The sequence below is a fragment of the Mustela lutreola genome, chromosome 13 (genome assembly GCF_030435805.1).
Source record: "Mustela lutreola isolate mMusLut2 chromosome 13, mMusLut2.pri, whole genome shotgun sequence".
NCBI lineage: Eukaryota > Metazoa > Chordata > Mammalia > Carnivora > Mustelidae > Mustela > Mustela lutreola.
In genome coordinates this window covers 64,629,459-64,643,904 of record NC_081302.1, presented here as the reverse complement: position 1 = coordinate 64,643,904, position 14,446 = coordinate 64,629,459, and the positions used below count along the sequence as shown (strand labels likewise).

The window sequence follows — 14,446 nt, the reverse complement described above, 5'->3', positions numbered from 1 at the left end:
TCAGCTCAGGTCATGATCCCAAGGTCCTGGGATGGAGCCCCGCATCGGGCTCCCTGCTCCGCAGGGAGCCTGCTTCCTCCTCTCTCTCTGCCTGCCTCTCTGCCTACTTGTGATCTCTGTCTGTCAAATAAATAAATAAATCTTTAAAAAAATATATTAATTTTAAATCTAAAATATTCCCATTTTCCTGGTAGAGCAAACCTGAGGTGGATACAAGTGCCAAAGAAAGGAAAACAAGTATGGGAAAAAAATTTAAAAAATACAGATGAAACATCAGAAATTTCTGTATGAAAATTATAAGAATTACCACAAGAAGGAATAAAAAACACCTGTTTGACATACCGTGTTGGTACATGTTCTGATGCCTAATAAATGGTCACAGCTGAAGTTACAGAAAAGAAATTAAGGTCATACTTATTAAAAATTTCTGCAAGTTCTTGGCAAGATACAAAAATGAATAAAACATGGTCACTGACTTCACTATCATGTTGATGATCCCAAGACTAGATCATTTTGAAATATGCCCAGAGCATTCTGTTCTCTGTGAAAAAGAACTGCTCTAAACAGAAATTATTTTACCAGAGCCTTGTGTTCCCTAAGGGAAAGGCAAGAAGACAACCTTAGCCCTTCTAGACTTCCTGTGTCCCATAAGAGGATCATAAAAAGACTAAGAAACTCTTTCGAAGGTCCCAATATTTGTTTCTTCTCAGGTCCTAATATTTTATTGAAAACTGGACTTTTAAAATAATGGCAAATCACTGATTTTTCCCTTTCCCAGGGTTCATTGTTGTTCGTTTCGTGACTTTTCTGAATTCTGACTAGAAACTTCTAATTCAAAATTCTGTAAAGTCTCTATTCTTTATAAAGTGTGGCCACTGAAGTCAGCTTGATTAGCATAATGGTCAGCTAATAAATGTACGGATTCCCTCAGATGCCTGGGAAGCACTAAGTCTCTCCATAGACACAAAAAGTTTCATGTACTGTTTGAACATGCTTTCCACACAGCCAGGCAGGTTACAGATCCACCATAACCTACACCTGTGCAGGGCACAAGAACCTTGGCCAGGGATAAGAAAGACCTGAAAAGACCTAAAGGTTTCAAGTAGGCAAAGTCCTGGACTCGTGTACAGCCTTAGAGGTGCAGGTGGCCTTCTAGAGTCCCAGGAATATGCTGCAGCTTTTCAAACTCTCTACGGATATCTCATTACACAACTTTTTCTCTTGCCTCATCTATTATCTATACCTTAGGCAATCATGATGTTCAACAGTGGTCTCTGATTCACTGATTTCAACAAACGTCCCCAGAGCAAAGGCTGGGTAAGCTCCAAGTCAGGCCACATAAAGACAATCTTGTGAGTGGGCTCTTGCAGGGACCCACTAGATAAGTCAAATAATGACATTTCTCTGGGAACAGACCTTTGAATAGCTCTAACCCTCTTCTGTCCCTTCCAACGGCACCCAGAAGACTGGTTTTCACCATGATTGAAAGACGCTGGTCTTCAAGGCTACCATGGAGCTGGGGAGAGTGTAATTCGAATGGCTCAAGATAGAACACCACAAAGTTCTCTGTTCTCATCAAAATCCAGAGTATATTCTTCAATAAATGCTCCCCAGATTGCTGCAAACCTTTGGTTAATTTCCAGAGTTCTGGAAAAGAGGATTCTGACCATTTTCACCAACATTCTTGCTATTTCTATAAAGGAAAGAATTTTTAGAGATCCCTGCTTTGCCATTTTCACTGGCATTACTTCTAAAAATACCTCTTTAAAAAAGATTTTATTTCTTTATTTGACAGAGAGAGAGGGAGAGATCATAAGTTGGCAGAGAGGCAAGCAGAGAGAGAAAAGGAAGCAACTCCCTGCTGATGCTGAGCAGAGCGCTGGATGCGGGAGCTGGATTCCAGGACCCCGGGACCATGACCTGAGCCAAGGCAGAGGCTTAACCCACTGATCCACCCAGGCACCCCCTAAAAATACTTTTAAATACATTGCTAAATTTAAAAAAGAAGGGAACTATGAAATTATCACAGGCACATAAACCCACACATACATACATGCATACATACATACACATACACACGCTGGTACTGAAACTAAAGTGGTAAATGACTCAGAAGCCTGGAATGCTTTGGCAGTATGTCAAGCCAAAAAATCCAGAGTTTTGTTAGTTAACATTGTGGCTGCCTGAAGTGCTAAACAGGAAGTGGGGCAAACAATAGGCTAATCAAAATGCTAGTAAGGGAAGAAGGAGGGAAGAAGGGAGGGAGGGAGGGAGGAAAGTTGTGCAATGAGATGTCAAGAAAGGACTTTGAAAAGTTCTAACATATTCCTGGGAATCTAGAGTTTTGTTGGTTACCCATGTAATAGGATTGGAATTTGACAAAATGGTGAGCTAAATCTAAGACCTACATGTAAATCCAGGCACCCAGACTGGTTATATGTTTAATTGGAATTAAAAAAAAAAAAAAAAACTTGAAAAAAACCTATATGCTAACAGAATGACCAACAAGCAAATCAGTGTCTCTGTTGGCATTGGGTTTAAAAATATTAATAATTTTAATAGTCTCACTAATGTTTTGTAATCAGCTTTATGCTCTTTCTGGGATTTGAATTGATGCTATGCTCACAGTTCAAGAAACCTCAGTCCAATCAATTAAACTGAAGTGGTTCCTGATTGGTAGTGACCCTAGCACCCAGCAGAAACCAAAGAAAATCATCTCAATTTAGATCCCTCAGGATTCCCAAAACTAAGGATCATCCAAATATGAGCTCTTAACACCATCCAACAAACACATGATGAATCATACCCTCATGAACAGAAATCAACAAAAATTATTTTTAAAAAAACATGGAAAGACTACAGAAATTAAAGTAAGAAACTTTATTTTCAGGAAATACATTTAAATTATGGCATACACAACTATGAATCATTGAACATTATATCAAAAACTAATGATGTACTAGATGTTGGCTAACTGAATTTAAGTACAAAAAAATAAATAAAAGTATGTTTGAAGTGAATAATAGAGATAAACACTGCCTGGAACAGAAAGAAAGGACATTGGCTTGCTTTGGAACATCGATTTTTTGAAGGGGATGATTCTAGAGCTTGGACTTGAAGGACAGTAAATAAAAAGGCAGGAAGAAAAATGTGGTGAGGAAATTCCAGACAGAAAAATCATAAAAAAACAATTACACAGAAGCCCTGAACAGCATGGGGAATTTGGGGGAAACTAAACAGTATCTATTACTCCCATAAATAACATGCAGAGCAGGGAGTAGCAGAAGTTGCAAATATAGCCCTGTACAACATATTAAGTAGTACAGACTTTATATGCCAGCAAATTGGACAATCTGGAAGAACTGGATAAATTCCTAGACACATACAATCTTCCAAAACTGAATCAGGGAGTAATTGGTCTGTTCAGATTTTGTATTTCTAGCAATGAAATTGAATCAGTAATCCAAAAATTTCCAAACAAAAGTCCTGGACCAAATGAATTCATAGGTGAATTCTACTAAACATTTTTCAAAGAGTTAATACCTATCCTCTTCAATATATTTTTAAAAAATAGAGGAAGAAAAATCTCCAAATATAGTCTACAAGGCCAGAATTACCCTTATAGCAAAACCAGACAAAGACACTACAAAAAAAGAAAACTGCCAACCAATACCTCTGATCAACAGAGATACAAAAATTCTCACAAAATATTAGCAAACTGCATTCAGCAATACATTAAAAAGATCATTCACCACCATCAAGTGGGATTTATTCTGGAAACAATAAGGATGGTTGAATATTCACAGATCAATATGATACACATCAAAAAAGGGTAAAAAATCACGTCATCTCAGTAGGATTTTGTCAAATGCTTTCTCTGTACCAACTTCTGTCCATGATAAAAACTCGACAAAGTGTTTTTATTTTATTTTAATTTTTTAATTTTTTAAAGATTTTATTTATTTGTCAGAGAGAGAGAGGGAGCAAGAGCGAGCACAGGCAGACAGAATGGCAGGCAGAAACAGAGGGAGAAGCAGGCTCCCTGCCGAGCAAGGAGCCCGATGTGGGACTCGATCCCAGGACGCTGGGATAATGACCTGAGCCGAAGGCAGCTGCTTAACCAACTGAGCTACCCAGGTGTCCCTACAAAGTGTTTTTAGAGGAAGCACACATCAGTATTATAAAAGCCACATACAAAAACGCACAACTAACATGATACTCAATGGCAAGTTTTCCCTCTAAGATCAGCAACAAGAAATGGATGTCCATTCTTACCCCTTTCATTCCACATAGTACTGAAGTCCTAGCCACAGCAATCAGACAAGAAATACAAGCCATCCAGATAGGTAAGGAAAAAGTCAAATGACATAATTTTTTTGCAAATGACATAATACCATGCATAGAAAATCCTAGACCCCACCAAAAAACTATTCAAATAAATGAATTTAGTAAAGTATCAGGATACAAAAGAAATGTACAGAAATCAGTTGTGCTCCTATATACTAGTAATGATGTACCAGAAAAAATGAACAATTCCATTTAGAATTGTACCAAAAAGAATAAAATAGCTAGGAATAAACTTAAGCAAGGGAATGGAAGACCTGTACTCTGAAAACTATGAAACACTGATAAAAAACACTGAAGATGACACAAATGGAAAGATATTCCATGCTCATTAATTAAAAAAAAAAAACTCACAAGATTAATTTCTCCAAAGATTTTTTTAGAGTAATCTCTACACCAATGTAGGGTTCAAACTCACAATGCCAGGATCAAGAGTCACATGCTCTATAAGCTGAGCCAGCCAGAGACCCCAGAAAAATTTAATCTTGTTATAATGTCCACACTACCCAAAGCACTCTACAGATTCAATGCAATCCCTCTTAAAATGCCACCTGCATTTTTCACAGATCTAGAACAAAGAATCTTAAAATTTTTATAGAACCCAAAAGACTGAATACCAAAGGAATTTTGAGAAAGAAGAACAAAGCTGGAGTTATCACAATCCCAGATTTGGGGATATATTATAAAGCTGTAATAATTAAAACATTATGGTACTGGCACAAAAATAGACACATAGATCAATGAAACAGAATAGGGAACCCAGAAATAAACCCACCCTTATATGGTCAACTAATCTAGGGACAAAGGAAGCAAAAATATACAATGGGGAAGAGATAGTCTCTTCTATCTTTGGTGTTAAGTCTCTTTCTATCTCTAGTGTTAAGAAAACTGGACACACACATGCAAAAGAATGAAACTGCACCACCTTATTATTCCCATATATAAAATAAACTCAAAGTGGACTAAAGACCCAAATGTGAGACATGAAACCATAAAACTAGAGGAGAGCACAGGCAGCAATTTCTTTGACATCAGCTATAACAACATTTTTCTCAGGCTAGGGAAACAACAGCAAAACTAAACTCTTGGGACCACACCAAAATAAAAAGCACAGCAAAAAAAAAAAAAAAAAAAAAAAAAAAAAAAAAAAAAAAAAAATCAACAAATTGAAAATTGAAAAGGCAACTTCCTGAATGGGAGAAGATACTTGTGAATGATATATTTAATAGGAGTTAATAACAAAAATGCATATAAAACTTCTACAACTCAACACCAAAAAAAAAAATCCAATTTTAAAAATGGGCAGAAGACTTGAATAAACATTTTCCCAATAAGACATATATACACATGGCCAACAGACATATGAAAACATGTTCAACATCACTCATCATCAAGGAAATGAAAATCAAAACCACAATCAGATATCACCTTACACTTGTCAAAATGACTAAAATCAAAAACACAAGAAACCAACGTTGGTGAAGATGTGGAGAAAAAGGAACTCTAATGCACAGTGGAAATGGAAATCAGTGCATCCACTCTGGAAAACTGTATAGGGGTTCCTCAAAAAACAGAAAATGCAAATATCATATGATCCAGTAATTCCACTACTGGATATTTACCCAATGGGGAAAAAAAAAACCCCACAAATTCAAAAAGATACTGCACCTCTGTGTTTACTGCAACATTATTAACATTATCACAGCCAAAATATGGAAGCAATCCAGTTGTCTATCAGTAGACAAATGCTTAGCCATAAAAGGATGAAATCTTGTCATCTGCAACAACATGGACCCAGAGAGTATATTATGCTAAGTGAAACAAGTCAGACACAAATAGACAAATGCCATATGATTTCACTAATATGTGGAATCTAAGAAACAAAACAAATAAGTAAACAAAAAGCAGAATCAGATCCCAAAATACAGAGCACAAATTGATGTTTACCAGAGCAGAGGGGAGAGGGGGGATGAGAAAATTGACTGAAGGGGAGTGGGAGATACAGGCTTCTAGCTATGGAATGAATAAGTCATGAGGATTAAAGGTACCACATAGGGAATCTAGTCAATGGTAATGTAATAATGTTGTATGGGGACAGATGGTAACTACACTTGGGAGAATAGCATAAGGTATAGACTTATCCAATCACTATATTGTATAACTGAAACTAATGTAACATTGTATGTCAACTATACTTCAATTAAAAAAAGTAGTACATTCTCTGACATAGGCCATAGCAACTTCTTTCTAGATAGGTCTCCTGAGGCAAGGGAAACAAAAGCAAAAATTAATGAACTACATCAAAATAGAAAGCTTCTGCACAAAAAAGGAAACAATCAGCAAAACTAAAGGGCAACCTACAGAATGGGAGAAGATATATACAAAGGACATATGTGATAAAAGATTAGTATCCAAAAGATATAAAGAACTGATTCAACTCAACACCCCCCAAAATGAATAATACAATTAAAAAGTAGGCAGGGACCCCTGAGTGGCTCCGTCATTAAGCATCTGCCTTTGGCTCAGGTCATGATTCCAGGATCCTGGGATCAAACCCCACCTTAGGCTCCCTGCTCTGCAGGAAGCCTTCTTCTCCCTCTTCCACTCCCCCTGCTTGTGTTTCCTCTCTCACTGTGTCTCTCTCTTTCCAAAGACAACCTACAGATAGCCAACAGACACATGAAAAGATGCTCAACATCAGTTATCAGGAAAATACAAATCAAGGCTACAATATCACCTCATACCTATCACAATGGCTAAAATCAACAACACAAGAAGCAACAGGTGTTGGCAAGGATATGGAAAAAGGGCAAACCTCTTACATTGTTGGTGGGAATGCAAACTGGTACAACTACTCTGGAAAGCAGTATACAGTTTCCTCAAAAAATTAAAAATAGAACTACCATATCATCCAGCAACTGCACTACTAAACATTTACTCAAGGAATATAACAATACCAATTCAAAAAGATACATGCACCTTCGTGTTTATAGGTTTATAAGCAGCATTATCTACTATAGCCAAATTGTGGAAACAGCTGAAGTGTTCATCAATTGAGGTATGGATGAAGATGTGGTTTTATATATATCTGTATGTATTATAGACACATAAATATGTATAGCTATATGTGTGTGTGTGTGTGTGTGTATTTACATATATGGAGAGAGAGAGAGAGATGTCCATAATGGAATATTACTTGGCCATAAAAAGTAAGGCATTTGCAATGACATGAATGGAGCTACAGAGTATTATGCTAAGTGAAATAAGTCAGTCAGAGAAAGACAAATGCCACAGGATTTCACTTATATCTGGAATTTAAGAAACAAGGCAAATGAACAAAAGGGAAAAGGAGACAAAGGGAAGCAAAGAGAACAAATATGGCTACCAGAGGGAAAGTGGGGGGATGGGTGAAATAGGCGATTAAGGAGTGCACTTGTTGTGATGAGGACTGGGTATTGTACGGAAGTATTGAATTACTATATTGTACACCTGGAACTAATATCGCATGGTATGTTAACTAATGACTGAATTAAAAACTTAGAAGAGTATAGACTTTAGTAAGCAATACAAATCAGCTGAAGGATTTTAAGCAGGGGCATCTCATGATCATTTTGTTTTAGGTGGGCCGTCTAGCAATAGTGAGGGAAAGAATTTAAGAGAGACAACTGAAGGATTAGAGAGCCAACAGTAGGCTACTACACAGCTTAGGTAAGAGACACTACGGGGCGCCTGGGTGGCTCAGTGGGTTAAAGCCTCTGCCTTCAGCTTAGGTCATGATCCCAGGGTCCTTAGATGGAGCCCTTCATTGGGTTCTCTGCTCAGCAGGGAGCCTGCTTCCCTCCCCCCACCGCCAGCCCAGCCCACCCCATCCCACCGCCCTGCCTGCCTCTCTGCCTACTTGTAATCTCTGTCTGTCAAATAAATAAATAAACTGGGTATAAATAAATAAATAAATAAACCTGGGTAGTAAGAATTGAGAGGAGACACAGACTTGAGAAACAGACCAAAATGTGTAAAACCTGTGAACGTGGAACTTGCTACGTGGAAGATGGAGAGGGAAATGGCTCCCTTGTTTCTTTCCTATGTGGTCCTTCTTGCTACTGGAAATAAGGAGGAAGAATAGGTTGGTGGCAATGAAAGATAACGGGTTCCATTTTAAAGATTTTAGGTTTAGGGTCCTTATGGAAAACCAAAGCTAGGAATGTTTAACAAGCAATTAAGGCGTGAGGCTCAGCAGTCAGCCCTGACAACTAACCACCCAAGTGGATAACTTGCCTAAGGAGATTGTAGGAGGGTGGGAAAAAGCAGCAGCCTTGGGTGGCACCTCGGGTTTTCCTGAAATTCAGGAAAAGCTTGGTGCTTTTTGAAATAATACAGTTTTTAAGCAGAAACAACTATGCAGAAAAATGTAAAGCAATTCCCATAATATCAAAATATTGAAAAGTACATTAATGTCAAAGAAAAATAGAATGATTAATAGGTTATATCCCCCTCAGAGACTATCAGTTCTTTTAAGTAATGTGTAAGAGGAGTTTACATAAACATAACATTTATGATTAAATGTTAAGGTTTTTATTTTAACCTTTACTTTAAATGGTATGTATTGTGTAAATAATGTAACGATATGTATAGGAAAACTGGAAAGACACAAATATATTGAAGTAATTTTACAAAAAAGTAATTTTTTCAAATTTTTCAAAGTTCTCCTTATAATATTTGTATAATGGGAAAAAAACTGTTAAAAACACATTTTTCCTCAATGAGGTAACACCTCACACAGCAGGATGGCTATAAAAAAGACAAACAGATGATATCAAATGTTGACAAGGATAGGAGAAACTGGAACCCTCATGCATTCTTAGTGGAGATGTAAAATGGTGTAGCCACTTTGGAAAACAGTTTGGCAGTTCCTACAAAGGTGAAACAGGGAACTACCACATGACCCAGCAATTTCTAGGTATATACCTAAAAAAGTTAAAAGACAGACCACACAGACTTGTATATGAATGTTGATAGCAAAATCATAATAGCCAAAAAGTAGAAACAACCCAAATGTTGGACAACTGATGAATGATTATTTAAAATGTGGGATATCCATACATGGTCAAATTATTCAGCAACAATTGGGGTGCCTGGGTGGCTCAATGGGTTAAAGCCTCTGCCTTCGGCTCAGGTCATGATCCCAGGGTCCTCGGATCAAGCCCCCCATGGGGCTCTCTGCTGGCTGGGGAGCCTGTTTTCCTTCCTCTCGCTCTGCCTGCCTCTCTGCCTATTTGTGATCTCTCTCTGTCAAATAAATAAAATCTTTTTAAAAAATTATTCAGCAATAAAAGAGAATGAACGGCTAACATGTGCTACAAGTTGGATGAACTTTGAAGACGACACACTACCTGAAGGAAACCAGGTATAAAAGACCACAGGTTATAGGACTCCATTTATATGAAATGCCCAGAATAGGCATCCCTTAGAGATGGAAAGTAGATTAGAGGTTGCCCAGGTCTCGGGTGGAGGGTGGGGAGAAGAAAAAGGGGTATGAGGTTTCTTTTTGGAGTCAAGAAATCCTAAAATTAGATTGTGATGATAACCGTGCAACTCTGTAAATACACTAAAATCCATTGAACTGCATACTTTAAAAGGGGGAGTCATAAGGTATAGGAGCTATCTCAGTACAAGCTTTTTATTTTATTTTTTGAGTTTTATTTAAATTCAGTTTACCAGAGTCTATTAGTTTCAGGCATGGAGTTTAGTGACTCAACATCCACACAGAACACTCTGCTCATTCCATCAAGTGCCTTCCTTCAAGCCCATCGCTCAGTGACCCCATCCCCTCAGCCACCTCCCGTCCAGCAACCGTCACTTAATTTCGTAGCGTTAAGAGTCTCCCATGGCTGGTCAATAAAAACTTTTTAAAAATCCCTCATTTCCATCCACCTCAGGCGAGGCAAACACGGACACACATCCTCCACCACACCTCGTCTGATGCACGGCAGGTCCGCCGGTAAGTGTAGAATCTCCCAAATGAAAGATGAAGGCAGGGGCCTCCGCAGGCACCAGGGAGATGCAGCATGGGAGATCAGCGTACCACACCTGCTTGATCACAGTAACAGACGGATGAAATCTGGGCCTTAGAGTCCCGGCTCACCCAAGCCCCAACAACCAGTACCCCGTGGGGGGAGGGGGGGTCAACACAGCGGTCAATATTACTCCTACCTTATTTCACTGTGTCCCTGGCGTTCCAGCGCCGAGGGCATCCACACCCGGGGGGGCCCGTCCCTGGAGAGGCTTCGGAGCACCATCTGAGGCCCAGAATTGCAAGAGCTCGTTAAAGTCCCCAGAGGGTGCAGGCTGAAAGGACCCTCAGGCATCCGGAAAGCCTGCCTCACCCTCCTCTGGAAGGTTCAGTGCGCAACTCTGGTCTCGCGCAAGCAAAGGTGGTAGAATTCGGCACCCTCAGGTCAAGTCTATGAACACCCCCACCGCGAAGCTGGAGGTGGGCCCGCGTGAGACAGGGCTCCTGACGCTGGCCCCGCCCCAAAGCGTGTTGGGCGAGGCCTCCTTGCAGAGAGCGCTCAGGTGGCTTATTAACTCTCCCAAATAATCGGTAAGGGCCAGTCACGTGTGCAGCTCCAGAGTCTGGGGCAGGGCCATGAGTACGCAAGATAGGGAACGAAGCCGAAAGTCACAACGCAGCGTGACAGCGAAAGGAAGGGACAAGGGCTGTCTCCCAGAGGGACAACTCTTTCACAATAAATGGAAGGAAAGGGGAAAGTAGGGGTGGAACGTGAAGTTCACCCAAGGTTTGTGGATGGAAAGCTCCCATCCTTTGGCTTATGGTTCTTCTGTGTAATGGGGGCTCCAGACCATCTACTAGGGGAATGAAAACTGAGGGAAAGTGCAGAATATTTGGCAATGGCCTTGAGTAGGAAGGTGGGGGGGTTGACTAAGGAGATGATGTGAGCTCCAGAGGCGGGAAGCTTTGTGGTGGGTTCACCCGGGCTAAGTACAGCGCCCTGCTTTGCCTGCCTTCTCTCACTTTTCCCCTCCCCAACTGGTGTTTTGATCCTTGTTCCAGGGCCCATTCTTTTTTTATTATTATTTTTAAAGATTTTATTTATTTATTTATTTGAAAGACAGCGATCACAAGTAGGCAGAGAAGTGGGCACAGAGAAAGGGGGAAGCAGGCTCCCTGCTGAGCAGAAAGCCCGATGTGGGGCTGGATCCCAGGACCCTGAGACAAGCAGCTGAGCCACCCAGGTGCCCCAGGGCCCATTCTTTTTCATTCTGGCCACTGGGGAGGGATGATTAGGGGGCAAATGTGTCTTAAAGCCTCCTAAAGAGAGAAGGTAATAATGAAAAAAGGCTGAGAAACATTGGTTTAGATATATGACTTATCTCAAATTTATTTTTGTATATAGTGTAAGGTATGTTTCCGATTTCATTTTTTGCCTTTTGCATATGTTTATCTATTTTATTTTTCTTTTTGTTTTTTTTGTTTTTTGTTTTTTGTTTTGTTTTGTTTTGTTTATCCACTTTTAGAAGCACCATTTGTTGAAAGGACCTTTTTCCCCATTGAATTACCTTAGTACCATTGTCAAAAAAATCTACTATATATGGGTCTCTTTCTGAACTCTATTCTGTACCATTGCCATTTTTGTCTGTTTTTATGCCTAAACCAGTGTCTTGATTATCTCTAGAGGAAGTCTTAAATAGTATAATCCTCTAGCTCTTTTCTTTTCTGAGACTGACTTGGCTATTCTTAGTGCTTTGCAGTTCCATACTAATGCTAGAACCAGCTGGTTGTTTTCTACAGAAAGGACCCCTTGTATTTTTATTGGGACTGTGGTCAATCCAGAGATCAACTGGAGACCAATGAACTTGAACCTTACACTCCATCAACATGACATAACTCTCTACTTCTATAGATTTGTGTCTTTTGTAGATGGGTTTATGTATTTGATGATTTTCAAGTCATAATTTTTATTTCATTTCTCAATACTTTCTTTTTTTTTTTTTTAAGTAATCTCTACACTCACCATGGGGCTTGAACCCATAACCTCAAGATCAAGAGTCACATGCTTCATCGACTGAATAAGCCAAGCATCCCTCAATAGATTCTCGCTAGCATATAGAAACACAGCTGTTTTTCTTTTATAATTTAATGAGTCAGGCAGTTATCCATCTAACTGCAAACATTAGATTCATGACAATAATAATATTATTTGTGTTACTCTTAATATAAAACAAATCCAAAATACTAATGAATAGCAATATTCACATTGGATTTGAGACATTCATTCTTTATATAAAATATTTCTGGGGGAACAATTGCCAATTCATACCAAAGTGATAAGGATATAGAAAATACTATAGAACATTGGGTTTCTATAAAATACAGCAAAGTATTCTATAATACAGCAAAGTATTAAAATACTTTGAAAAAGTATTTTAAAAAATACTTTTACAAATAAAAAAAGTATTTTTAAAACTTTTTACAGTATTTTTACAGTATTTAAAAATACTGTAAAAAGTATTTTAAAAATACTTTTATAAATAAAAGTAAAAATACAGCAAAGTATTTCTATAAAATACAGCAAGAAAATACAGTATTTTCTATAAAATACAGCAAAGATGATTTTAAACTTTAAGTTTTTTGAATCCCCAAATGAAAATATTGTAATTCATTTATCTATTTTTTTATGCTACCAGACTTTCTCTACTCTGTCATATTCAATGTTCTTTTATCAACATAATATACCTTATTATATTTATGCATATGATCTATCCATTTCAATGTTTAAGTCCTAATATTGCTTAAAATTAAACATTTAAAACATGAATATTTTTATTGGAGCACATCATATGATAATAGGATGTTATTAAATATTGCCTTTATGAAAAACCAATAAGTATCACACTTAAATAAGAGTACAGAAGTAGAATGAGTGTATATAGGGTTTCCACGGCAGCTGCACTCATTCTTTATCTTATTTTTTCTTTCTTCCTTCTCCTTTTTTTTAAAGATTATTAATTTATTTATTTATTTGAGAGAGAGACAGTGAGAGGGAGCATGAGTGAGGAGAAGGTCAGAGAGAGAAGCAGACTCCCCGTGGAGCTGGGAGCCTGATGCAGGACTTGATCCCATTCCTGGGATCATGACCTGAGCTGAAGGCAGTCGTCCAACCAACTGAGCCACTCAGGCGTCCCTCCTTCTCCCTTTTTAATGCATATCTTTATATACTGGTGCTTTATTTCTGTAGGAGAGTCTCAAAAGTAGGATTTCTAGATCAATGAATGTATTCATCTAGGTTAGGATTATATTCATCTAAGTTAGGAAGTATAGCAACAAAATAAACATCCATAAACCCAAGACTTCACATAGAATGAAAGCACTTCTCATCCCAGGGAAACTACTAGAGGTACCTTCCTGATCCATCCATCCTGCGTTTCCACAGAGGTGACTACCCATCTCACCATTATATTCATAAACCCCTTGCTTTTCTTCACAGTCTAGATAGATAGGTGACAGAGATTTACCTACACAATATATTATTTTGTTATGTTCCTTTTAGCTTTACAGGAATGGATACCATTACAAAATAATATTTATCTTGAAGCATATCTTGATTACTAAAAAACACACAATAAATGTTAGTTAAATTAGGGGCACCAAGGTGGCTTGGTCAGTTTAGCATCTGCCTTTGGCTCAGGTCACGATCCTGGGGTCGGGAATCAAGCCCTGTGTCCAGCTCTCTGCTCAGCAGGGAACCTGCTTCTCTTCCTCTGCCTGCCATTCCTCCTGCTTGTGTGCGCGCTCTCTCTCTCTCTCTCTGTCAAATAAAAAAATAAATCTTTAAAAGTGTATTAGTTCAATTAACTCATGCCAGCCTTGTTTGCATAATTTACAAAAATGTTATTCTGTGAAATATCCAAATAACATTCCATGTTAATAAATATCAATGGCTCTTTGAGTTAAAAATGGTGGAAGACAAGTTAATTGTAAATGTTATCCTTATATCTACATTATTTTGCAGTGGCATTGACCCTGTTCTGATATTTATAAATAGGTCATTTGGGCAAGAAGGACTTGCTGAACTCTGGAAAG

At 38.4% G+C, this 14,446-nt stretch overlaps 1 protein-coding gene across 1 annotated transcript in view; it reads right to left on the bottom strand.

Moving 5' to 3' along the window:
* LOC131814141 (phosphatidylinositol 3,4,5-trisphosphate 3-phosphatase TPTE2-like) overlaps nt 1–10,882 on the bottom strand; it is a 118,265-nt gene extending 107,383 nt beyond the window's left edge. The window contains exons 1-2 of the mRNA XM_059144870.1: nt 10,728–10,882; nt 10,555–10,640 (exon numbers count right to left, since the gene is read on the bottom strand). The gene's annotated coding sequence lies outside the window, so the exon portion shown is untranslated. The remainder of the gene's footprint in view (nt 1–10,554; nt 10,641–10,727) is intronic.
* Nucleotides 10,883–14,446: the final 3,564 nt, after the last annotated feature.